This window comes from Aythya ferina (assembly GCF_964211825.1).
Source record: "Aythya ferina genome assembly, chromosome: 1".
In the NCBI taxonomy this organism is placed as follows: Eukaryota; Metazoa; Chordata; class Aves; order Anseriformes; family Anatidae; genus Aythya; species Aythya ferina.
In genome coordinates this window covers 65,347,551-65,374,278 of record NC_140296.1, presented here as the reverse complement: position 1 = coordinate 65,374,278, position 26,728 = coordinate 65,347,551, and the positions used below count along the sequence as shown (strand labels likewise).

At 43.7% G+C, this 26,728-nt stretch overlaps 1 long non-coding RNA gene across 1 annotated transcript; it reads left to right on the top strand.

Moving 5' to 3' along the window:
- Positions 1-4,727: 4,727 nt before the first annotated feature.
- LOC311426707 lies at positions 4,728-9,026 on the top strand. The gene is made up of 3 exons (XR_014686975.1): positions 4,728-4,875; positions 6,141-6,794; positions 7,305-9,026. It is a non-coding gene; the product is annotated as an uncharacterized lncRNA (long non-coding RNA).
- Positions 9,027-26,728: the final 17,702 nt, after the last annotated feature.

The following is a 26,728-nucleotide window of genomic DNA, read 5'->3' as shown; positions in this document are numbered from 1 at the left end:
AGCTGAGGCTGCCAGCCATGGTATGGTGCCCTACTCCTTTGGCATAAGCAAGGAGAACAGCAGGCCTGCATGCTATTTTTCCCCCTCTTTCCTCAGCTCACTTTTGTCCTACATCATTCCTGAGTGTGGGGTAAGTCCCTCAGAAATTACATTTAAGAAATAACATACTTATGCCACAATATATATCATTGCACTGTGTCCAGCTCGTGCAAAGTTCGGTGTGTTTTCTTCTGGCTGTGTTGCAGCACCTTTGGCAAACATGCTTCATCACTTCGGGAAGCGTGCTTCATCACTCCAGCGAGCCTATCTGTTCTCAAAGTTGCCTGCAATCATCCCTTGCTAGCTGGATGTGAAACTGTGCTTTCTATCTCTCCGTTTATCTTGTGGAAGCCAATAATGCAGATGCGTATGTGCTGGATGGGTGTGGTGGTGTAAAATGCATTGCTTCTGAAGAAGCTGAGCAAGACAACCAGCACCGTGGCTGTCCTGTTCCTGCCCTTCTAACCAGGCTCTGACATTTGGCCCTAAAACACCCTCCTGTTGGGGGATTGATGGGAAGGGGCTGTTCATTCAGCCTCATGCATTTCATCCAAGGCTGACAAGCTCAGTGGAGTTTCGTACAGTGCCCACTTTTGAGAACAAATCACCTAAACTGCATGTGTATCCAAATTACGTGCTGGAATCGGGTTGTCCTCTGCAGCAATTAGGTGTGCAGGAGCATGTGTAAGCAAGCGGATGCGTCCAACCTCGGAAAAGATTTTTAATAGGCAGTTGAGGCAAAGTCCTCTGGCTTTCTCTCGACATCAGGATTTTCTGCTTTACTGGTTTATTTTTAGAAATGCACACTGCAGAAAAGGGAATTTTGCTAATAGTGGCTTGCGGTCTCATTCGTGAAAGTAACTTTTCAGAAGTATGAGAGAAGATTGTGCAGTTATATTTAAATCTATACATGTTTTGCTGACTTGGAAATTGGTACCATTTTTTTCAAAGACTTGCTCACTAAGCCTGATTTGTGCCCTTTATCTTTTGATGTTTAAGAAGCTTTTCGTCCCAAAGTCTCCTTTTCTTTCAAGGCACTTCAATGAAAGTCTTCTTTTGCCCACCTTCAGAACTCCACACAGGATCTTTCTATCCTCCCTGATTTATCTTATGTATTCTCTTGACTAGAGGCAAATCATAAATTTGTCCTCATTTCATAGCTTGTGTTCTTCTTTTTTTTTTTTTTTTTTTTTTTTTTCCACAGTTCTTCCATTTTCTGAGACATATGTTTCACACTAATGAAATACTTGGGTGTAATCATTGCTCTGAAAGCAAACTACAAAACTACAGTGGTCTTTCTGCTACAGTAAGGACATTAAATCATTAAATGCATCAACATGAATCAGAATCAATGGATTCCTTGCTTTTTTTTTTTTTTCTCTTTTCTTTAAACTATTACGACTTACATGTTCAAATGCAAAAAAGGGTGTTTAAAAATAAAGTGAAGGGTCAGACTCTGACCTTGTCTTCTGTGGGAACTGTACTGATGTGGTGTTTAAGTCTACGGGCTGCTCAGAATTCCACAGTAGAGAGCAGAATATTAATTGTTTTGGTGTGTTTTTGTTGTTGCTGGTGGTGTTTTGTTTTTGTTGTTGTTGCTGTTATTTTTTTTGGAAGAGGTTGAGGCAGTGATAGCTGCAGGGTAAAAGACCCACTTATGTCTTCTTTGGAGGCTTTAAAACAAACCAAGTGTTCAGTGACAGTTCTGGGACTTGTATATTGTTTCATTTCTCTATTTCTCTTCTAGCTTTTTGTTAGCAGAGGTATTTTCAGGAAAGGAGATTTTATCATTATTATTATGAATTATTAATTATTCTTTTAAAGAGAGAATCTGATCCTGCTTCATCTTTCTCTTTCTCCTGGAATCATTATTTTCTCTTTGTGACATCAAAATCATTGCTTTGGAAGTGTTTATCATCTCAAAAATAGAAGAACATGACATCATTCACGAAAATAACAACAGGAACTGAAAAACTTTTAAAGGTGCCCTAATTTTAAAATCTGATGTAAACTGTTTTCCTCTCAATAAATTAATTTGGTGGGCAATAGGCCTCCTACCTACTCTGTCTCTTGCTAACGTGTATGACCTCTTAAAGCTTTCATGGTTAAAACTTTAGATGATCATTAATGACTTAAGATTTAAACTTCCAAATCAGGGTTAATTACAAAAATGCAACTAGATCCTCAGCAACAGATTCCCTGGTAAAAAAAAAATAAATAAAATAAAAAAATAAAAATGTTCCTTTGATTATGATTCCTGCCAAGTTGGAATAAAGATGAATTTACTTCCTGCTTCTTATGGTCCTTTGTGGGACCCAGGGCACATCATGGCTTCCCTTGACACTCGATTTATCTGGGGGGAATAAGAAAAGTTTGGACAAAAGGCCATATTCAATGTTTCTCCTCATTCTGGAGGTCAGAGACTGGCTACAGCAGGAGGGGATGGGGGGGGGGGGAAGGCAAACTTCTCCATGCAGGACCAAGCAGCCTCTTGAGTGGCTGGGTCACCTCTCTGGTCCTCAGACTCAGAACTGAAATGATCACAAAGTAAGAAACAGAAATCAAATGGAAAAACAGTGGGGCATTTGCTTACAAAGGTAATATAAAATACAGTCCGCCTTGGATGATCATCTGGTTTTGTTTTGTTTTGTTTTGTTTTGTTTTGTTTTGTTTTGTTTGTCCCCCTGACAGACTTTGTCTGGGATGGTCCTAGAACATTAAGACCCTTTTTTCTCTCCTCCTCCCTCTTGGTGGTAGTTCAAATTGGCTGTCATATGTTTTATTTTGCACCAAAGATCCTAAGTTTTTCGTGGATTCATGAAATGTTTTGTGGCAAAGCACAAAAGGGGTGTGGATCCTTTCATTATATGGTTGCTTGTGACTGGCAAAGACTGGATTTATTGGTTTCTTCCAGTTGCATCACTGATACTAGTTGTTCAGGCCGGGCCTGTAAAATAATCTGGACAATTGCCTTGACAATGTTTTACTTGCATCTAGGTCTGGGTTCAGTAGGGCTCTTGTAATGAGCTCTGAAAGTTGAGAGTTGGCCCAGGTAAAGTAGCTGAGGAGAGAATTCTAGTGTCTGAAGTTGGCAGCCTTAGCTTATTTGAAGACTCTTTACTTTAAATCTGGTGTTCTTCTTCTGAATTTGCTTTTTTTTTGGAGAAAAGCTTTATCATTCTCCATGCAGCAATGGAGTCCTTTTGCATATCACAGTCCTAAACTTGCCTGAGGCCTTTGGATGCTTTAATGATCAAGCAATAGTTCAAGATCCAACAGGAAAGGCTCTTGGCAGCCACCACAACCCTGCAGACCAGGTCCTCTCCTCATTCAGTGTACCTGCTTGCTACAGAGTTTGGCTGAAATTGTTGTAGGACAACTCTGTCATGCCTGTTTTCCTTCTGGGGTTTTGGAGGCCTGCACAGAGTTCGTGTCTCAACTCCACCTCGAGCTTGTCTCATCTGTTCCACCAGGTGGGATCTTGCGGTCTCTCCTGCAGTGGACGTGCAGGAGCTGTGTGAGAAGCAAGATGCTTACGTCCTCATCCAACAGGCTTTTAATGAACCTGCATGGCTGCATCACTCTCCTGACCAAGCTATCAGAAAATTCACACTTGGTCACCTGGGCTTAGTGCCTTTTCTGATACCAAAAGCACAGGGGACCTTGATGCAGACTTCTCACAGAAGAGAGTTTCCATAGAGGGCCTAAGGGAGACAGAAAGACCCACTCTGGTCCCACGGTGAACAGCCTTACTTGGCTTCTTGAATGATTTATAAGCAAGGAAGCCAGCCCTGCCTACCAAACAAGAGAAGAAAATACAAGGTAAAATGTTGTCACAGCAGTTTTAGGGGTCTGCCTTACAGAAATCTTGATAGAAAAAGCAGTAAATAAATACACACAGGATAAGGGGAAATAGAAGATTTAGAAAATAACCACTGTTATGAAGAGATAAGGAGATGCCAGCAGACATGATTTAACAATGGGAACTTTATCCTCATCTTTTTATTTAATAGAAAGCTGATTACCTTTTCTTACGTGTGAGAAATAAAACAAACAACTGAATAGGAGCGAGTGGTATATTGTTAGCTGCCTATTTAAAAACACAAGAGCTGCAAAGAGATTTTCCAAACACATTTTCTTCGTGTGGCTCACTAACCCAACTCAAGAGGAATAGCTAATGAATTTGAGGCATTCTGAAATGTGAAAGCATGCTTCACAGCATCTCTTATAATTGACCGCTCTATAGGGAGATGATTAATTTATCAAAATTAGAAGTTCTTGATAGGGCTGTTTCACATTTCCTCTACCTGTAGAGAGAAAAATAAAACAATGAATTTAACAAAAAAAAGAGATTTTTTTTTTTTTTAAAGATGTCTCCCCAGCCAAGTAAGATTGAACCCATCATAATAGTGAATTTATCTTGGCATTGGTAAGGAAGCTGGTGAGCTCAGAAGTAAAGCACCATACATAAACACCAGTGCCTAGAAAGTCTTAGGCTACGCTGGTATTACACGGCTGATGCCAGGTCTCAGCATTTCATCTCAAGCCATCCAGCAGCACTTTGAAGCACCTGCTCACTTCTAAACGTATTGACTCCCTGATTAACCAATGAGGTGCATCTGCACAGAACTTGTGGCCACAGGTACTGGAAATGTGACCATCCACTCCCTCTGCACGTTGGCATTCCCCACAAAATGTCCTGATGGTCCCAGTCCCTGCAGCAGCTCCTGTGTCTTTCCTCCTTGCCCCAGTGGAGTGGGAGCCACCAGGTCCGAGGCCACTCACATGTGGCTGGAGCATCACACCCAACATTTTGCAGACTCCTGCAACCAGTAGGTGAGTGTTTGCTGACAAAACCTGATGTCTGTGCTCGCTTGTACTGAGTTAAGCATGGTGGGATCCTGATCTGGAGGCTTCTGAGTGTTACTACAGCTCAAACTCAGAATAATAATTCCTAAAAGTAAGAATAGGAAAATGAGCTAAACAAAAGCTTGGTTCAAACTGTTGACATCAGTAGGGCCTTTCTGTTGAACCCAGTAGGACTTCAGTCTGGCTCTTTAGAAAAATTATACTTTCGCATGAAAGAAAAACTGTAAGTATATTTTTTGTTGTTTTTGTGGTCAGACTATGGGACTACCCCATGTTTTCTCTGCATAATGAAGAATTACAGACTTATTCCTAATGAGTTAACAGCAAAGAGTAAAGCAGAGATTCTATTCACTGGATATTATCAGAGAGAGAATGAAACCCAGGTGACATTTCAGGAAGAACTTTGAAATCCCATTTCCTTAGATAAACTATCTGCTCTGTAAGCAAAACTGTTGTGATTGTTTTTCCCCCTTGGTTTTCGTCAACAGAGCCATTTGCATAAAAAACAAGACTCTTGTTTCTGGAAAGTTCATATTCTCTTGCTTTTGTTCCCCCCTCCCCAAAGTTTTCTTTCTCTGTTAGCAACCTGATAAATCACTCCCACTAAACTCAATTACAGTATCACCAACGAGCCTTTATCAGTTTGGGTGATAAAGAATAAGCAGCAAGCACAGCCACAAAACCTACAAGAATACAGATTATGTTTCCGTGTCATTTGTTCCATTAACAGCTTGTATGGCATGTTTAAAAAATAGGAACAAAAAGGAAGACATGATAGAAAGAGATTATATTCTTTACATATCTCAGATGCTTGCAGCCGAGGTAATGCATAGATTATGAGCCTCAAGTTAGGCCTTCTGAGACCAGTGGAAGGCCTTTCATCAGCTTCAGTGAGTTTCAAATACGGCTCTGCATTTAGAGTGAGGCAGAGTGCCACTGTGTAATCAACACTGACAAAAATTGAAAAGGAAAAAAAAAAGGCAAGCAAGAATAGAAAAGAAAAAAAGGCTGCAGGCACTTTTGCTGACTTGGATATGAAAGTTCATGGTGGAATCCATTGAAGCCTAAATAGATCTATATCTAAATGGAAATAAGGAAACCACTACTTCTGAATGAGATTTTGCTGATCCTGTCTAATTAACCTGGTAAATGTTCAGGTACTTCGGTAATTAAACTTTAACTTTAGAAGCTAAATTGCTTCTAAATAAGCTACTGGGATTTACCTTTGGCAGGGAGATCAACAGTCTTCTCATCTTCTACACTACAAGAGCCTGGAGCATCATTATGACAGCCAGCATTATAAACCAAGCCATCACCAAAAACAGATTTTAAGGAGACAAGGCTCATACTAACTACAGTCAAGAAGGCCTGTGAAATAAAAATCAAGAAGTTTAATCAGCAAAATTTCATCTAAGATTCAAATCATAGAGTGTTACAATAAACCACGCTGCAAAATGAAATGTGCTGTGGGAAAGTTAGTGGACGAAACTGTGATGATAATGACAGGTTAGGGAGAAAGAATAATGTCTGGTTAAATAATCACCATCCAAAACATGTTTAAATATTTCTAAAACAGAGGCAAAATGCAGACTGATAAAATATAAGGAATACAAGTAAGAGAGGAGAAAGGCTGCCAGCATCGTTATGAATAACCTTCTTGACACGACTTCCCGAGGCAAGGCTGTGGAAAGCCCCCGCTGCGTGGAAGGGTGCATCACACAGCCACAGCCACATCACCCTGCCTCTGTTCAGCACTGGCAAAACCCTTCAGGAGTCAGACACCCAGTCTGGGGGCCCACACTGCATGGAGAATGAGGAAACACCAGGCAGGGTCTGCAGGAGGGCAGCCAGAGTGAGACACCGAGCCTTTACAGGTGTGACTTCAGGTACATGGACTGTCTTTTCTATTGAGGAGGCAGCTGAGAGGTGACTTATGTTCCTATTAATACATATAAAGTATATCCGTACATATTCTTTCATACACTCTCTATAAAGTCTAAGTCTAAACTTGCAGACAAGGGCATAAGAGGAGCTGGTGAGTAGAAGTTGAAGTCAGATTAATTCAACCTTGACACAAGATGTAATTTCCTACTGCTAAAATTAATGGGATGTCAGAGGACCTGAGGAGGGGAGGAGGGAGTTTAGTATGTTTAGGATAACACGTGCCCCCTCCAAAATGTTGCCCTTCTGAAATCAGCACCAGTTAATCTGCACAAAGTCACTGAGGGGCAAAAGAGGCGAGAGGGAGCAAGCTGCAGGGAATCAGGTGCAGATAAGGAATTGGGACAGAGGAGGTCCTGGCATTGACACATGCATACGACTTGCACTGCTGTGGGTGGCTGCAGCCACCGAACTGTGACATTTCCCCTCTTTTCTCTCTCCCTCTTGCTCCACAGAGGGGCTGGGGTGAGCTCCCGTGCTCTCAAGCCATCAGCACCAGGAACTCCCCTGCCTCCTGGCTTCACACAGTTGCCTGAGGGGCTCTGGAGGGATATTATTTTTCCTGCCAACATGTGACTACGAGATATAGAGTTCACGTGAAGGCAGAAAGAAGAAATATAACTGTAAGTGGGCGCAAGGAAGGACGACAGCACACCAAAGCCAGGAGGTGGTACGGAGAACAGCTTTTGCACCAGCGGCAGTTCATCTGATCCATCTCATGAATTAAACCAGGAGAAACCTTTGGGCAGCTTCTGCACCCCACCTGCCTCCTGCTGCCCACCCCAGGGGGCCTGGGCTTTGTTCACGGCTCAAAACGGGGTGGGAGAGGCAATTCAGTGCCCTGAAGGGTCGCACCAGGCCTGGTGCCTTCAGCTGCCTGAAAGCTGAACCGAAATGAAAAGCTGCTGGTTAAGGACAGAGCTCCTCAGGCTTCCTGCTGAGCCTGGTTGCAGCCCTTTAATTAGAGTAGGCTAATTACGCTTGACGGAGGAAAAGAGGCTGTCAAGTAGCATGGGAGGAATGCTTTTTGATTCGGCAGAAAACATTTTAACCGGAGGTGTCCTGCAGGCCGATGGGAAGCCACCGCATCTGGGATGTGTTGTCTCCTCAAGAACATTTCCTCCCCGCTGGGGACACGTTGGGCAGTGGCCGAAGGACAGATGAAAGGCTGGTCAGGCCTAGGGCTCAGACCAACCTCTTCCCAGCTCCTCAGTTCCTTGGGCATCCTTGGCAATCCCGAACCTCCTCACCCCTCCTGTAGCTGGGGAGCGGGGACTGGCTCTGGCTACCTGCTCGTGAATTATTTCCTAGCACAGTTAAATAGTTGTGGCGTCGCAGAAACCCCCTCAAAGCCCAACGATGCGGGATCTTAAGGGCTGGCGATCATAAATGGTTAACTAACGAGTGTTTACAGTTCCTGATGATAGTTGCTGGCACTAGGACAAGGGCAGTAAAAAGTGGATTAGATGAAGATAAATGTGAGACACAGGCAGAAACAAGTACTCCAGCAGATGTGTGTGGAAATTAATGGGGTGGTGATAATAACAAATTCTGATTCACCACACAGTAAATGTGTCTCCTGATGATCAGTTTCCAGTACAATACCAAGTGGGTATGCATGGAACAGGAATCCGAGCAGGATGACATCTCAGCATTGCAAATGCATGGGGTAGACGCTGAGGAGCTTAACGAAGACAGCTGGGAAAGTGGTGCTTATTTCGTCCCCTGCAGTCTTTTCCCCCCTCAGCATTTTATCTTTGATGAGAGCAGATCCATGATCCGCCCTCCTCACAAACAGATCAGCTGGGCCTTAAGGAAAGACACCTTCCCACTCCAGCAGAAGGCTGGTGGTCAGGAGATCTTGGTCATGGTCCAAGTGCTGCCAAAGAGAGCCCATCTCAAGTCCTTACTGTCCCCACGTGCTTGCTCATCCACCAAACTGGGACGGGAAAGCTCCCTCATGGCACACCGCTTTGCCAGATGTGTTGTTGAACTTAATGTGTTTATGTTTGCAAAGAGAAAATAGGATGAAAAGCACGACAGAAATGCAAGGGATGATTTGTTATGATTTAAAAGCCATTTCATTTTAGCAGTGCTACTTTAAAATATTTGCACCCTGGAGGCATTTCCAGATAAGGACGCGAACCCATCTTCTCCTTTCCAGTCCCATTTTTTAAAGAAACAGAGAGGTTTGCAACCCTTGGAAAATGGCTCTTTGCCTGCTGCAGCCCATGGGACAGCGCAGCACAGGCTGTGGCCCCACGCCATGATGTGCACTCCAAGGAGGTCAATGCCAGAGGACATTTCCCATCGGTCAGGGAAAATGACCTAGGACTGAAAAAGATTGCTGGCCTTTCTGCTTGTTTTTAATCCAGACCCTTTTACTTGTCCCACACTAAGAGCATAAGCTGCACACCTGCAGTGCAGCGTGAGGATGTAGGTCTGCGATGCAATTTTCTTGGCAAAAAAAAACATTCAAAACAGACCCATTGGTCCATCTTTCATGTCTTGCTCACTGTTATCGTGTCCTGAATCACAGCTACTGCTGCCTGCACAGTGGGGATAAAAAAGTGGGCCTGTGCACCAAGACCTTGAGAATCTCCATTGCAATAGAAAATGGAGAAATGGAGTTGTTTTTTTTTTTTGTTTGTTTGTTTGTTTTGTTTTTTTTTTTGCTCGCTTTGTTTGAGGAAAGCTTCTTTTCCTTCTTCTGTTTTTTTTTTTTTTATTATTATTTTTTATTTTTTTATTTTTTTTATGTTATTGTTGGAGTCATGTGGGTGAAGCTGTTCACAGAACAATGCTCTAAACACCTTCCCCAGTGGTGCAGTGGAGGCTGGGGAGATGAAATTCAGCTTGCAAAGGCCACCAGGGCTGCCCATACGCTCATTTTGCCAATTTGTCTGGAGCTCAGGCTGTATTTGGACAGGGACAGGAAGGCAGGAAGATTTGAGACCAGTGTTACCACTCAGGTAGCCATGAGAAGGAACAACCTCATCACTTGTGTTTGGTATTTCTGCCCTGGTCCCCAGAGTGAGATTGGGTGGGTTGAGAATAACCCCCACAGGCATCACTGAGCACCTGCTAGAAGCCAGTGATTTGGAAAAGCAGAGGGCTCTAGAGACATTTACGAATTAAGAATTAATTAATTTTAGAATTTATGGACTTCTGTCTTCTGTCCTGAAAGAAACGTGATGCTTTCAGACCCCAGAGGCGTCCAGCAGATGCCCCACTCTTCCCTGCTAGCCCTCAGGCCAGGTGGGACGGCGCTGCTCAGATGCTCTGTGCCCTGGCCCCTCTCCATCTCTCCACCCTCAACTCTCCAGCCCAGCTCTCTTGCCTCTCCCTGTTTCAGAGACAGTTAGACCCCAGGATCAGGCATCGAGGATGATTTTTCCTCCAGGATGTGGCTCTAAAAGAGGGCAGCGGGTATCTCCCATGGAGCCCCCGAAAGCAGCAAGCAGGGACCTGCCAGGGCCAGGTGAGGGACGACTGAGCCCAGCTGAACGTGTCTAATTTTGCAGTCCCCGCTTCATGTGCACATGACCTGTTAAAAGGATTAAATTAAAGGAATTCCCAGAGCTAATCTAGTGATGATATTATGAGAGACAGGAGCTCAAGTGCGTCCCGGGGATGGCTGATCGGGTTGCCTGGGATGTATTATTTATGGGGCCATCTGTTTTAGACAAAGATTGAAGTCTGAAGGGGAGGAAGGTTTTGATGGAATTCAGGCATTTAATTGAGGCAGGGGGTAGCAGCTCCCCCCAAATAAATAAATAAAAAAATAAATAGATCTGATGTAGTTACTTAGGGAATAAAGCTGGCAGCAGTGTACCTGTGTGCTGATCTCTTCCCAAAAAAATACTTGCCCACAGAAGGGGCATTCACAGTATGGTGTGTCAGTGCAGGGGAGAGAGGTGTGTAAAGGGGCTCCAGCCTGGGTTCCTGGTACACAGGCTGTGAAAGGCAGAGGTAGAAACAGATCTGCAACTGGAATGTGACGAGACAAGGGGGGCAGCCAAAAGAGGCAGTGGCTGCAGGCAAACAGGAAGAATTTCCCCAAAATAGCCAGTTCAGTTACTGGATAGCTCTGTAAACGTAGGATCTGTGCCCAGCTATTAGGGGCAACACAAATCCAAATCACAACTGTGAGAAATAAAATGTCTCTCTTTCTGATTCAGGGTGACACGTTATTTAAATAATATGGGTCAGGAAATATGAAATAAAATATCTCAATGAACAGGATTCGAGTCCTTTCCCTTCTTGCCCATCTCCCATGGTGCCAGAAGCAGACACGTTCGTCTGAGTTTTCCCCATTGCAGTTGCCTCGTCAGATTTCTAAATATCAGCACTTCCTCGGGCTAATGTCTAGGCCCATCCTAGCGATCAGGAATGAAACTCATCTCAAAGCTTTGTTTGGAAAGGATCTGCTAAACCTTTCTGTGGAAATTTGCTGGAAGCTACCTGTCAGTTTTCTGCCTGTTTTCCAGTAATTCAGACTAATGACTCGTCAGCCTCCTTTTTTCCTTCCTTCTGAATCTGTCTAGAAGGAGGTTTCTGCTCCAGTTACTGGTTTAATAACACAATGCTATACACCGAGGCAAAATTCTCACCCAGTCTTACTCGATTTGTCTCATGGCTGTGTTCATAATCCTTATTTTATTAGTTATTACAAAAATAAATAAATAAATAAATCTGAGGAACTGGTTTTAGTGCTCAAAAATGTGTGCCTCTGAGCTGGAACAATGCTTAAGACCTGTTGTTCTGCACAGGAAACTTTGCTTGTGAAAACAAAGAACCTGGTCACAGACTGTAAGAAAGACTGACGAGTACAAAATCATAAATCCTTTCATACACAATTTTATTTAGCTGAAATTTCAGTTTCTGTATTACAGAAGATACTGTCTGTGTTTTATCCTTCAGGGGAGGGATTAGGTTTCTGTCTGAGGTGCGACTTGTCCTATGACCCACATGCCAAAAGTTCAGGCACCAGGCAGGGAGACCCATCCCACAGGAGGAGACCGACTGGGAGGATGTGCCAGGACTGCTTGCATTCACCAGCTGCACACTGCAGTGCAGCAAGCTGTGTGCAGTGCAGACCAGATGCAAACCTGCACGAAGATTAGTGCTTGGGGACACAAAGGGACATGCACCATCTTCTTATCTGAGTTAGCACGGTGATAAAAAGCAACTGAGCCACTAGAGTGCCTTTTTGTCCACTTTGCTGAAAGGCTGACAGCAGCAGCAGGTTTGCCTCTCCTCCTGTCAGCCCCAGAGCCTCCTGAGGACTGGATCAACTCTCCTGGGACAGCTCTGGTTGACAGCTCTTGTCTTGCTGCAGGGAAATGACTGGCTTGCCAGGGACAAGACCTTTGGGCAAGGAAAAGGCCAGAGATTTCCAAGTCCTTGCAGGACAAAATGCTGAAGAGGACGAAATCAAGTGGCTTTTGAGTAGGTGTCTATGCAGAGGCTTCTTCATTTTTCCTGCTAGCAAAGCAGAAGAGTCATGAGAGCCTCCTACCTACAAGCCAGAAGAGTCGCGTCTCCTTATGTACAGCCCTTATCACAAAGCGTCTGGCTGCTGCCACCCTACAATTACATGTAGCTCAAGGATGGGAGCAGCCTGCTCACTTTGCTGTCATTAGCTGCTGCTGCTGTGGCTACCTGGCTACACGGGGTGGTAACACTTCTCAAGTTGCCTCTCCTGTTCAGGACAATGTCCTACCAGGCAGTCGACACAATCTAGAATAGCCCCATTGCTCAAGTTCAGCTCCTCTTTTCCATGTCCTCCCTTGTCCCGTGTCTTTTTGCATGTTGGGTGCACCACTAAGTTCACCTCACAAAGCTAGTGCATGGTGACAGCAGCTACCAGAAGGGCCGAGGGAGGTGTCTGTGGTGGTGGTGAACCATCAGGGTCTCATCTAACTGCATCCCCATTCCTGCTCGGTGCCCTCTGGTCCCCTCTGCTGATGGAGTGGATCAGGAGGTGGATCCAGGTGAAGTGCTGGTGGGGTTGTTTGCCTTTTATCCCTTGGGGCACTTTGAGCTAAAGCCCCTTTCTGGGTACAGGTTGCTGTGTGGCTCCATGGAGAGCTGTGTGGGCAGACACAACATGAGGGGAAAAAGCTGGGCAGGGACTGCTTAGCTCAACACACTGTTAAAAGGTATTCACTCAATCGGAGCCTCACTTGAATCCCAATTTTAGTTATATGAGAGAGTAGATCTCTTAAAATGTGTGCTGATGTTTATTGTGGAGTCAGCAAAGAACCACCACCACCACCACCAAATCCTTTGGAGGCTTCCAGGTCCCGTTCCTTTAGTTTTAGAAGCCTGCCCTAGGTGGACTGGGCTTTGCACAGTACATGAGCTGCAGCAGTGGCATTGCTGAGGTCTGCATGATTGTGTTACTTGCTAGTGACTGCAGTAAGTACAGCCTCGCATCTCAGCACTCCTGCATGAACATGGATGCCACGGGCTGCCTTCAAGTGAGCCACATGCAGGGTACCCAGGCTCTTATGGACTGCAAACAGACACCGTATGTACAGATACGGGCCATGGCTTTAAACATACAGCCTCATGTGGCCAGGCATCCTGAGGTGTGATCCAAGGGGCTACATCCATTTCCATCAACCCCCAGGGCATGTCTTGTCCTAGCTGTTCTGCATCGCTAACCTCCAAAGTACAGCTGTAACTGCATAAAGAGCTTCTTTAAACTGACTGTGATTTCCTTGGGCTGTTTGCAGTGCCACTGGGATGTCCCATTATAAGCCAGAATTTTTTAACATGTAGATGTTATGAGCCATGCTCATTGTCTGTCCCTGATTTGTAATGGATTCAGAGAAATTATATTGAAACTACTATTTCAATCCTGTTTATTCCTCCTGGATTTCCATATCAAGAAATAAGAAACTCTGTGCATAAGATAAAACACAGTTCTGCTGCTGCAGCCTTGTGATGTTTGGAGTCCATCTGGTATAAACCAAGAGCATAAGCCACAGAGCCACAGAATCAGTGGGGCTGGAAAAACCTTCAAGATCACCAAGTCCAACCACCAACCTGACCAACAGCGTCCCACCACTAAACCACATCCCTTAGTGCCACGTCCTCACGTCTTTATAAGACAGAGCCCTCCATAACCAAGCCTGCCTAGCCCTGCAGGCCATTCCTTCTCCCTCTGCCCTCCTGCTAGCCCTCACCATGCAGCTCCTCCACACAGACCCTGGATGGCAAGGCTCAGCTCTGCAGCCCTGTGATACACCAGCCTCCAACACCTGCAAGGAATTAAGGGAGGCCAAAATACTCCTGGGAGCCCATGGCGCATCGCACAGCCTCCACAAAAGACCGAATTCCTTTCGCATGAGAACACGGGTACATCTGCTTGCGATCATCCTTCTCCAGCCAGCCGGCCTGCTGAAGCAGAAATGTGATTCTCCACACTTCGGTTGATGTTTGCAGCCAAGAGGTTGGGATTTGGGAGGAGCAGAATAAGCCTGCCTTTCACCCGCGGCTTCCCCAGCAGCCTGCCCACCCTGCCGCTCACAGTCCTGGGCGCCTCTTGCCCTACTTTCAGGAGTTGAGAAATGATTAAATAAAAAGAAACTTGTTCTGTGGCAGAAAAAAATAAAAGGTCTGTTTTTCTGGCCAGGCACTTGGGATGGAGACAGGAAGAATATTATTTTAAAGGTAAAATGATAAAATATTTGTTTGCTGAAGGAATGGGACGAATGTCAAAAACATATCTTTAGGTATTACCATACAAAAAGTTATTTGAGGACTGTATAATTCTGCCCTGACAACAGCTGTGGGGTGTCGTGAAGAAATGTTTTAGCCTTCAGTTTCCTGCAAACTCATACAGGGTGTTTTCCTTGCCGTAAGAAGGCTCTTTGTCAGTGTGCGCATGCGTGTGTGTGCATGAGTGTGTGAATGCACGCTCTGTAGCCAAGGAAATGGCTAAAAATAATGCAAGTAAAGGGCAGTGAGTAGACACAGAGGAATACCATCAGAGTCTCTGGTGATGCTACTGTTTATTTCTTAATATTTTCTCCATTTCAGCTGACCAACGAGGAAACAACTCGAATTCCCTACTGTAATGAAAGCTCCATATTCCATCCCACTCCAGGCTGTAGCACAGATGCATCATGGTTTAGGTACTTCTATAGATCTGTCAGATTAGATTTAAAAGTTTGCCTTGCATGCTGCTACACAAAAGGACCAAAAAAAAAAAAGTAATTTATAAGTGCAATTAAGAATGTCATGCCTAGGGAATAAAGGGAAGGTATTTCTAACAAAAGAAAGCTCAACTATTGAGTAGCTTAGCTTTAGAATGATAGAATCATAGAACCATTTAGGTTGGAAAAGACCTCTAAGATCAGCTGGTCCAACCTTTTACCTAGCATTGCCTGGTCCTCCATTAAACCATGTCACTAGGCACTACATCTGCACATTCCTTGAAGTCCTCCAGGGATGGTGACTCAACCACTTCCCTGGCAACCTGTTCCAATGCACCACAACCCTATCAGTGAAGAAATATTTCCTAATACCCAACCCAGAACTCCCCTGGTGCTTCTTAAGGCCATTTCCCCTCATCTTATCACTTGGGAGAATAGGCCGATCCCCACCTCCCTATAACCTCCCTTCAGGTAGTTGTAGAGGGCAATAAGGTCTCCCCCGAGCCTCCTTTTTTCCAGTCTAAACAACTCCAGCTCCCCCAGCTGCCCCTCGTAAAACTTGTTCTCTAGACCTTTCACCAGCTTTGCATCCCTTCTCTGGACATGCTCCAGCACCTCGATGTCCCTTTTGTATTGAGGGGCCCAAAACTCAGCACAGTATTTAAGATGTAGTCTCACCAGATCTGAGTACAGAGGGACAATCACTTCCCTAGTCCTGCTGGCCACACTATTCCTGACACAGCTGTATGGGGGAATGCTGTAGTGGACATGGTCTTGGCTCTCCACAACTTCTTCATGCCCAGTGCTCACCAGCCTTTTAGCTCTGTGCTTGCTAAGGGACAGAGCCTGCTCTTCCACCCTGCCCTCACACGACTTTCAGAGCTCTATCTCTCTGAGAGAAATACTGCTGTGAAACCTATCGGAAAGTGATTCTGAGAAAGAGGACGATCCTGGTATCCTTTGGCAGCTCTGCTAGCTGTAGTCACTGAAACATAGATAACAAGGTATTTAAAATTTCAACACATTTGAAAAAATTGGAAGTCTTTTTGTAGCAGTTTCTGGTGGGGGAATACCCACATATACACAGCTCTATGGCTGGCCTCTAACATCTTGTACTTTAGCCATGACTTAGCTGAAGGGAAGATGAGGTGCAAGAATATAAGTGAGAGCATGTCCCTGCAGTCTGGCAGGAAAGCTTTGCATATGGGGCAGGTGTTATTCCTAATTCCCTCTTCAGGAGCCTGTCACTGCAAATATCTGTTTTGTGCGGCACTTGTTCAGCTCTCCAACTTGACTTCCTTATAAGAACCATCCCCAGTCAGTGGGGATGGTGGTGGACAGGCACCATTAAAAAAAATGTGCAATGCACGTACTTATTCACTGGTATGCATATTTAAACATTGCGATTTATCCACATGCACTCACAAACACACAGGCAGAACTTTTATCTACCAGCAGAACAATCTATGTTAGTGCATGAAGATCCAAAGGGAAACATCTGTCGTTAAAAAAACATTAGGAAGAAACATTTATTTAGCACAGGCTGAAATGCAGAAATGTTTTCATGCTGTGTTTGGCTTCACTTACTGCAGGCAAGACGTAATGATGTACAGAAGGGTTGTCTGAAAGAAACTGTGTGGGATCTGATGTTTTCTGGGGCTTCTCCCTATTGTCTGTTCCTAAACGTTCATTCAGATGTTGCAGACCACTGGCACTCTGTAATAAATCCATTCTGGTCCTATTTAGAGATCTCATACTCGATGCTTTTTTATTTTAATACAGCTTCATGCCTTGTGAATGCTAATGCCAGTCTTCTTGACCGACCTCTTCCTAATGATGATAGATAGAGATGAGGACCTCTCCTGTGACAGACACAGATGGGATTCCTTTAGCTGTGTCAATAGCCTCTGAAAGCATTGATCACACAGTGTGGAACTGCCTGTGGAAATGATCAGTTAACAGAGCGTGGATTTTCAGTTACAGGAAGGAACAGCCCTCATGTCAGTGCATCTCTATGTCAGACAGCCAGAGTGATGCTTGAATCTCAATGTAACAATGGGAAAACTCACCTCCATTTTTCTCTTCTTATTAAAGGCTGTTCTTGTAGAGGCTGTTCTAACCACTTGCCATGCAGAGTTCATCCTCAGCAGGCGGCACAAGCACAAGTGTTTTACTTCTGGGAATAAATGTGCTTTGTCAAGACCTTATGCAATTGTGTCTTACTCCCGCCTCTCGGTCTTCATGATCTGCTATGCCCTTTTCCTTGCTCTGCTGCGTACCTGCAGGCCCTCAGTTCCGTGTAGCCCTGTAATCAGCCATTTGTCCTTTTCCAGATAATGCCTGAAGCCACTGCTGTGCAATCGATGGGAAAATGGTAACAGCTAGGTGGAAGAAAAGTTGGTTTCAGCTGACATTTCTGTGTAAATTTGAAACAAAGAGTTTCTATAGGTGATTTGTAAATGTACAGAGTCTTGGTAACCACCTGGCTTTTCCTTCCTTTCACATCAGAGAGAGGTGCATTGATTTTAAGACTGGAAGACATATATCTGGTCTGACCACCTGCATAATTCAGATCCTCTGACATCCGTGTATAAACACATCTTTCAGGATCATGAAGAGTACTTCTGACAGAGATTGTCTTTTAGAAAGAAAAATAATCTCCCGTTGATTAAGAAAGACCTACCTACTCCAACACTATCCCTCTTAAATTCTTCCTGTGTTGTCCAAGAAAAATGCCTTATACCTTCCACATGTTTGTTAACCCTCATCTGATATTTTTTAAACTGAAGTTAGACTCTGAAGCTATTAAACAGCCACTTAAATTGTATCTTCTTCTCCATCTGCACATACCTCACCAGTGCACAGAATTCTAATATCAGTGAAAAAAAAAAAATCTGACACATTTCATAACTGTCATTGTTCTTGTCACAAACTAATCCTTAGATAATTTTAGATAATTTATTCCTAAAGCTGTTCACATATTCTGGGAAGGGAAAAGACAGATATATTTTCCCATATAATGCTATGAAGAGAATATGCTAGACCTTTGAATAATATTTCTATTTTGTATTTATATATATATATATATATATATATATATGAGAGTTTAGTCCTCTGTATGTGACAGCCTACTTTTAAATGAAAATACATGACATTTCAATGGAAACCAGAGATAAATATGGGAGAAAAAACCTCTGACGAAACATGAGGAGATTAAATTTGTCCATAACGAATCCAAAATGTAAGTGTTCTGTTGGCCTTTACTTTTTTCTCTTTTAGCCTAGTCTAGAGCTGTCTGTGCTCTTACAGGTAAATTAATCTGTGCCTTGGGCAGCAAGGACTTTCCATGGCTAGAGGAGGCTGATTGATTGTCTCAGATATTGAGACTGTGGGTTTGATGGGAACTGCACAGCAAAGCTGACAGTAGTGGAGATTTGTGGATTTTGTCTTCTTTACTAAAATGTATACCTTACAACAAACAGGTTTTTTTTTGTTTTTTTTTGTTTTTTTTTTTTTCAGGTAAAAAGAAAAGACATCTCCCTGTTATGTATTTCTTTCCTTCCTCTCCAAAAGTTTCAGTATGATTTGTCTTAAGCACAAATAATAAGGCAAGAAAGATTACTGCTATGGAAAATTTTTCCATATTTTTTTATTTAGTGGCTTTGTAATGATTCAGTGATTTGTTTATATTGTGTTGTGGTTTTCTTTTTTATTTTCTAAAGTGTAGAAGAATTTCTCATGAAAGGTCTAACCCAAACCACACAATAAAAATTTCATGTAAAATTGTCAAGGATAAAATGTTGACCTTATTAAAACTAAGGGCATTTAAATCAGAAGGACCTGGATTCTTTTTCAGGTGCCTAGAATTTTCTCAGCAGAGTGTCAGGCAGGGAAAACTGTGCTCCCATATTGGGTGCTTCTCACCTCAAAGGATGAACCGCCTGTGTACCCCTGTTTTTCTTGTCACTGAGAAAAGGCATTGAGCATCCTATCTTCCTGTCTCCTATAAACATGTGATTACCAGCAACAAGTTGCATTGCATCTAACTTGCTGTCACTGCTTCTGCATTAATCAGTAGCAAAAATAAAATTTTAACTGACCATCTTTGAGAAGATGTTCCCATCCCAGCTACAACATGAACAAAAATAATCTGGGACTAGATGACCTTCAATGTTCCCTCCATCCCAAGCCTTTCTATGATGCCATGAATCTCATCCTACTGCACAGCCTCTCCTGCACCACTGTACAAATATCCTGCTCAAGTCCTCCCTAGCTTCCAGGAAATTCCAATGTGTGTTAGAGATTTCAAAGCCTCCAAAGTAGTAATTACCAGGTGAAAGTACCTTTCTGTTGCCACCATTAGATGGTAACATTATCTAATAGAAAGACAGTATTTGTATTCAGAGGAAAGTATGGGGCATTAGAGGCTGGGTATTGCTGAAAAATGAAGCCACTCTCATTTGTCTAGGAAGGGTGTTACAGATATGCAGTGCAGGATGTGCAACAAAAAGATATGTTTAAGGAGGCAGATGTTTTCTAAGAAACTATTATTGCAGTTTCATGGAAAAGGCGGTTTTTATTGAGGGGAAATAAGGAAGTGAAAGGGAACACAAAGGTTTATAGTAGCAGATCTGAAGAAAGGAGGAAGCAAAATATTTTGGTCTTGGTTTTGGTAGCTGTAAGCTATTGAATTACTCACCCCAGAATTCCCATTTCTGAAGCAGATTAGCTTTCTGGTTAAACTGTATTTGATCTGGCCCAAAGTTGAATGATCAAGCCCCAAATTGGTTTGTTTCCCAAGGGGGCATTTTTGGTCAAGAAGGAACATCATGTTGATGATAGATGGTAGCTCTTCAGTGCAGCAGCCATCCCCGAGGGCAATAGCTCCAGCACATAAGAGCAGTTATGTCCGTGCTTAGAGGAGCTAGCAGAGACTTTATAGGCTTGTCTACATGAACAAATGTGGGCAGGTTCTTCTGCCTGGGTGAATGAGAGCCAGCTTTAGTCCAGAAGGTGTGCGGCCCTATTAGCACACATTCATGCACCCAGTGCAACCTCAGGAGAACAAAGAGCCGGGGATGAAATGCGTGCCTTCACATGGCAACTACATTTCTGTACAACAGCATTTCACAAGACGCAGGCATAGCAGCAGCAGACTGGAATTTAATCGCTCTGAGATGAATGGGATGCCACACTGCTCTTATGATTCAAATTGAATATCTGTGTGGCTATTTGCAGGACAAGCACTTAAATGATCGCAACAGGCAAAAATGCCCCCTCAAATGCTCATAGTCGGTGGCGGTGCAGCATTGCGCTGCCAGCTTGGTTAAGATTGCCTTTGAAGCCGCTGGCATCCAAGCGTGGCTTGCTGCAGCGGGATTTCATGCTGGAAGATTAAAGATGCCATGATCTCTTACTCAGCAGCAGCACACAAGGAGTACAAAAGGTGCACTCTCCTGGAAACAAACTGAACTGTAAATCAGAAATGTAATCCAGCTTCAAACGGGCAGAGGCACAGTCTCCATTACAGGGAGGGCTTGGGCAGGGTGCTGGTGAAACAGGAAAGCACAGACTCAAAGCAGAGCTGGTGAAAGTGGTTGCACAGCAAATCAAGGTGGGCATTGGGTCACACCTGATAACGTCAGAAAGACAAGAGCAGCTTCCACTCTGATAACCTCGGACTAGTACTCAGAGCTGAGATGCTCCAGCTGCTGTTAAGGCTCCCAAAGCCTTGTGCTCAAACCCAGGGGACAGAAACCACCTGTTCTCAGTGTCAGGTGACTTTGCCTTATTTCTACTCTTTGGGCAGAAATTTTCCATGCCAGGCTCCTGCCTCAGACAGGCCTCTCCACACTGTTTGGCTGCTGTCTGACTACTGAGGAGGCCTGACCCTCGACTGTTCCTCGGGGTGGGGTGGACATCATACACTTCCCCAGCAAAATGGAGAAGTTCGGTTTAACCAGTTTCACCCCATTCTCTCTTCTGGACATACTGAGAAGAGTATACTGACTTCTGGACAGCCTGAGGACAGGCCAAGCAAAAGTAAACCTGAGCACAGCCCTGCTAGTTTAGCAAACACCAAAGTGGATCCAACAAGTAGCAGAGACAGTGCTAGTAAGAGAGGGGAGAGCCAAATAACATGGGAGGAGAAAGGGGTAAAAATATCTTGGTGGTAGCAAGCCACCACATGGAGTTCAGCTCTTAAGGATAGGACAGCTGCCTGGAGAACACAACCCAGCCTCCATATACCCTCCAGATTGTGCCAGATTCATCATAACATGCTTAACTGTGTGCTGGAAAGGCTGACTCCTCATATTCTGTTTTTTGGAGGGGGAAGGACACGTGTGCTGCTCTGCAAAGAGTTGTAGGGGGGCCAGTGGCAAGTGGAGGGAGGATCCTTCAGCATGAGAAAACTGCCCCAGGGGCCTGAAGGTGCCGGGAGCATGTTCTGTTGCTTCCCCTGATCTAGCTGTTGCTGATGTGATGGTGCTGTGCCCCCGGACCAGCTTTCTGGTGAAGCACAAAGGAGGAAATAATGATCTCATGATGAGAATTTGGTTGGGGGCCTCGGAGGACAGGAAGACCATGGCAGGTGGGAATGAGCAGCTATGTGGGGAATGGTTTGGTCACCATGAACAGTTAACTGGCAGTATCAAATAGCTGTTTTATTATATATATATATTATTATTATTATATGAGTACCACCCACCCCATGAGTAAGTCCAGAGTTTTGGGGAAAGAGCGGAAGGGTGTACAAACCATTAAGACAGCATTATAGTGTGAGAAGGGGATGCTAAAGGCAAACTGCTAAAATTAAGACATCTAATACTTCGCATTTACTAATCTTTGAGGATTTGCAGTGTCTCTTCTTTTAACAGTGTACGTGCATTCTGGATGGGTATAATAAAAGAAGGGAATGAATATAAGTCAAAAATAGCTCAGAAATATGAGTTCAGAAAAAAAAAAAAAAGTTCTAAAGCATTAAGAGAAGAGCCCTTGGAGACAGCAGTAAAAGAAAGAATGATTTGAAAGAGATCAGTCTGTGGTAAAAAGACACATTTAAATGTACTACAGTCTCTCTCCTTTCCTGTTAGACCCAACTTGCAGACTTGCTATATGCTTGCAAATATGTACTGGAGGCAGTGGACGAGAAAAAGGAGAATGATTTCTTAGGGAGAACATTTTTTGTATCTCTCTATTGTGTGTCACCTAACGAAAGGAGGTAGTTGTGGCCAGATAACATTGCTGAACTAACCTGTTTCTCACTGTGCTCATCATGAGAGCAATAAGGTTAATTTTATAGTGAGGGAAGCAAATTACTGTCAGCAAAGGGGGAAAGACAAACAGACTGACAGGCACAACCTCATATCTGACAGAGTCAGCCAGAAGGTGCAGAAAGTACCAGCAGTAACCAAGGTCGGGGGGATGGGGGAGAGGAATGAAATACTTTATTTTAATCTATTTTCTATAGAAAATATAAAGGTTAATGTTTATTAATAACATTGATCAAAGTACTGCTGCTACCAAGCAAGTTGCAATAGATCAAATGCTCTTGTTCCTATCAGTCACAGACCACGCATCAAGGCCAACAAAACTCGTAGCCAGTGAAAAATAAAATTTCCCTGAAGCAAAAGGGTTTGTCCTGGGACTTGGGGCTGGTTCTGTCACTGTTGGGAAGACCCTGGAGCAGGAAATGATTTAGTGTGAACCTCAAAATATTTTGGGAGTAACTGGATGATGACTTAAATGTTCTTCCTTCTGTTTGGCAGAAAAACACGACTCCTGTGGTTTTCTTGGAACAGGCTCCAGAAACAATTTGGAGTGCCAAGTGCCTCCATCCTAAGGCTAGCTACCGGGGCAAGATGGTTGGGATGTTTTGTAAAAAACTCATTAACAGGAAACAACAATTTTCTCAGTGTTGGAAAACTTTGGCTCTGCCATGTTCTCAATCCAACAGGTCTTGTCAGTGGACCATCAAAATTTTTGTGGTGCTTCTCTGCATGAGAAGAAGTGTTGCCTCCTGCAGTCCTTGGCCAGTGTCCACCCTGTCTATTTACCTACTTAGTTATGCTGAAGCCAGGTCTCTCCATTTTATCATGTCTCATTATATTTATTGGTTTTCCTCCTTGAAAATTCAGCCTCAGGAGTCCTTTGATTATAAAATAATACACTATATTTAAAAACATAACTGTGTTGAAAATCTAGAAAACATGGAGCCTAATAAAGGAAAAAGGAAGGAAACCAAGATCAACCTTTTCACATTTTTTTTGTGCATTGTATTTCTGGATATCCTTGAATGGCGATACTGATGATCTCTCTTACATTTTAATGAACATAACGAGTTCTATCAACAGCTGCTGTGATGAGATACAAAAGCAGGGGTGTCTCTCTGTTATTCATGAATCTGTCTATACTTAATTTTAGTACAAATGTACAATAATAATAAAGGAATGTAGATGCTTTAAAACCCAATGATGCTTCATGACAGAGATATGTCCATGTCACTTTAGGTAGAAGCCACTGGGTATAAAAACATTAAGCATAAATGTAGAGGTCACACAGATGAAACAAGGTCACTCAGACTGGTAGCAGACTTGTAGTGAGCTGCAGAACCATTATAAAAATAAACAGAAAAAAATCAGATGGGATCTTATTTGCTTACCTCCTGAAAAGGTACACGGTGTGCCACAGGCTCTGAAGAGAAGGCAAGCTGGCAGGAGGCAATTGGCAGGAGTTCCTCAGACTCCAAACCATAAGCTGGGCTGAAGAAAAGGGCAATTTAAAGAGAGCAGTGCTGTTGTTAATGAAGAGAACCCTGAAGAACACTGCACTGTCAAGGCAGCATGCAGGGTGATTATGTTTTTAAATGGCAAATACCAGAAAGGGGCACCACAGGTGCATCAATAAACTTGAGTACTCATCTGAAGGTACACAATTCCAGTAATGTTGCAGTAGTCACAAGCTCAGCAGAAAAGTGTGTCTTACTGCAACGCCAAGACAACAATGTGTTAGTCCTTAAAACAACCTGGGAGAGAAATAAAGATTGCTGCTGGAAAAAATAGTGGTCACCTTTCAGCACTGGCTTTGAAAAGAAACTGTGTTATATTTTTAACAACTTTTTTTTTTTTTTTTTTTTTTTAATGTTGAAAACTTCTATCCCCTGAACTGAGAAAGTGACTTTTTCTGGAAAGATGCAGCATTCAGTTTAACCTTGAGCATTATATTCTTCTGTCAATCATTTCTTCCACCAATGGAGCAATGATTTTCTACAATAACCTTGTACTCAAGTCAATGCATTCTCTGAGTTTCACAAGATACCATTTCATCTGGGCAGTTTCTTGAGCCACGGTGATATATCCAGTGCACTGATGAGATTCACTGCATTGTATTCCCTTGCTCCAGATGCACCAAGTACCTGAAATTCTGCAGAGAATCAGCTCACACGCAAGATTTGTTGTGAACTGACCAGCTGGACAAAATAGTGGTTTGCCATTATCGAATATAGCAGCGGGATGTAAATGATTGCAAGTTATTGCCCAGTTTTTATAAATTATCTACTTCATGTGTATTTCATGCAGCCCTGCATATGTACTCTGCTTGTTGTGCTCCTAGCTATTTTCTGCAGCCAGCTTTCCAAGAAAAGCCAAACGGTTTTAGTAAAGAGACCATCAAAGTTAAGCTACTGAAAGAGCACATTGATGCTGAAGAAGAGGCGCTTGCTGCAACACGGCCTTACATGCTGAGAGCACTGAGGCTCAAAACATGGAGCAATAGGGAAGAAACACTCAAAGGCACTGATAAAATGGACAATAATTTTGATTCTCAGCTGCACAGGAGTTGGCCCAGGGGACCTGGCTCCTATGTCAGCACCTCGGTCACTGGGATCGCTGCTCGGAGGAAAAGCTTTAGCCCTGCTCTTCTTGCTTGCCCTCTCCTTTAAAACCTCCTGTATTCCTCCCTGTACCCTGGCACGGCTTCAGCAGGCAGTGAGAAGACCGTGACCATCTCCTGAGAGCTGTGGGTCTCTGCTGCAAGTCAAGAGAGAGGTTTCTGTCCGGGGCAGACAAGGATTTCACCGCGGTTAATCTGACGTGTTTTGGACATTTGTAGAGGAAGATGCTGAGAGAAGCTGAATTCACTGAGGGGAACTTAAGCCTGAAATGGGAAAATGCACAGTAAGCTTAGGAGCCATTACAGATCTGGTCCTGCTGAGTGGGGACTTCTGGTTAGTGAGTTTGGATTTTGGACCCCCAGTTCTTATTACACGCTAAACCTGTCTATCTGAAGAAAAATAAATCCTAATGGTTTTTAAAGCAGCTCAGTTTAAATGAACTGCAGTCTTCCATGGACCTGGGAGGAGGAAGGGAAGGAGGACAGGAGAGGACAGAAAGCAGAAAAAAAAATTAACCTTTGGTTAATTCTGATTTATTTTCCCACCAAGACAAGCTCTCAGTTTCATCCAGTATTACAGGCAACTGACAAACTGACTTAATATGTAGAGAAATATTAAATGACATGTTACGGCCATATTTTTTTTCATTTCCGCTGTAACAAAAAACCTGTATGAATAGCTGAGAAGTCTTTGTCTGCTAATACTGGATTACATGTAACCACAAAAATAAATGCGGCTGGAAACTGGCAAGCTGTGCAAAGCTAAACAGAAGAGTGCATGCCTTGTGCTACTGAAACACAGTTAACTACACGTTCAAGCACAAAAGACACAAAATCACGTAAGCCCTCAATTACGGCTAGCAGCTGCTCGCACAGGCTGGAACAGAGCCTGCTGCACACAGAGCAGGCAGCTCGGTATGGGTGAGGGGGGACTTGGAGTATGGCTAGGGGAGGATGTCCTAAGTGTTGCAGTGAGAGTAGCTTTGGTTAACAATTCATTGTTTTTAAATTAACCTTCCCTTCCCTTCCCTTCCCTTCCCTTCCCTTCCCTTCCCTTCCCTTCCCTTCCCTTCCCTTCCCTTCCCTTCCCTTCCCTTCCCTTCCCTTCCCTTCCCTTCCCTTCCCTTCCCTTCCCTTCCCTTCCCTTCCCTTCCCTTCCCTTCCCTTCCCTTCCCTTCCCTTCCCTTCCCTTCCCTTCCCTTCCCTTCCCTTCCCTTCCCTTCCCTTCCCTTCCCTTCCCTTCCCTTCCCTTCCCTTCCCTTCCCCTCTTTCTTCCCTCCCTTTCTCTCTTTCTCTTGCTCTCTCTTTATTTCTCTCTCTCCTTCTCTCTCTTTCTCTCTTTTCCTCTTTCCTTTTTCCCTCTTCTCTTCTCTTCTCTTCTCTTCTCTTCTCTTCTCTTCTCTTCTCTTCTCTTCTCTTCTCTTCTCTTCTCTTCTCTTCTCTTCTCTTCTCTTCTCTTCTCTTCTCTTCTCTTCTCTTCTCTTCTCTTCTCTTCTCTTCTCTTCTCTTCTCTTCTCTTCTCTTCTCTTCTCTTCTCTTCCTTTTCTTTCTTTCTTTCTTTCTTTCTTTCTTTCTTTCTTTCTTTCTTTCTTTCTTTCTTTCTTTCTTTCTTTCTTTCTTTCTTTCTTTCTTTCTTTCTTTCTTTCTTTCTTTCTTTCTTTCTTTCTTTCTTTCTTTCTTTCTTTCTTTCTTTCTTTCTTTCTTTCTTTTATTATTTTTTTCCCCTTTTTCTTTTCCTTCTCAGCCGGCGGCGGGGCCCCGTGCTGGGGCGTGGGCGTGGGCGCGGCGTGTGCCGGGCGCTGCCTCCCCTCGCTGCCTCT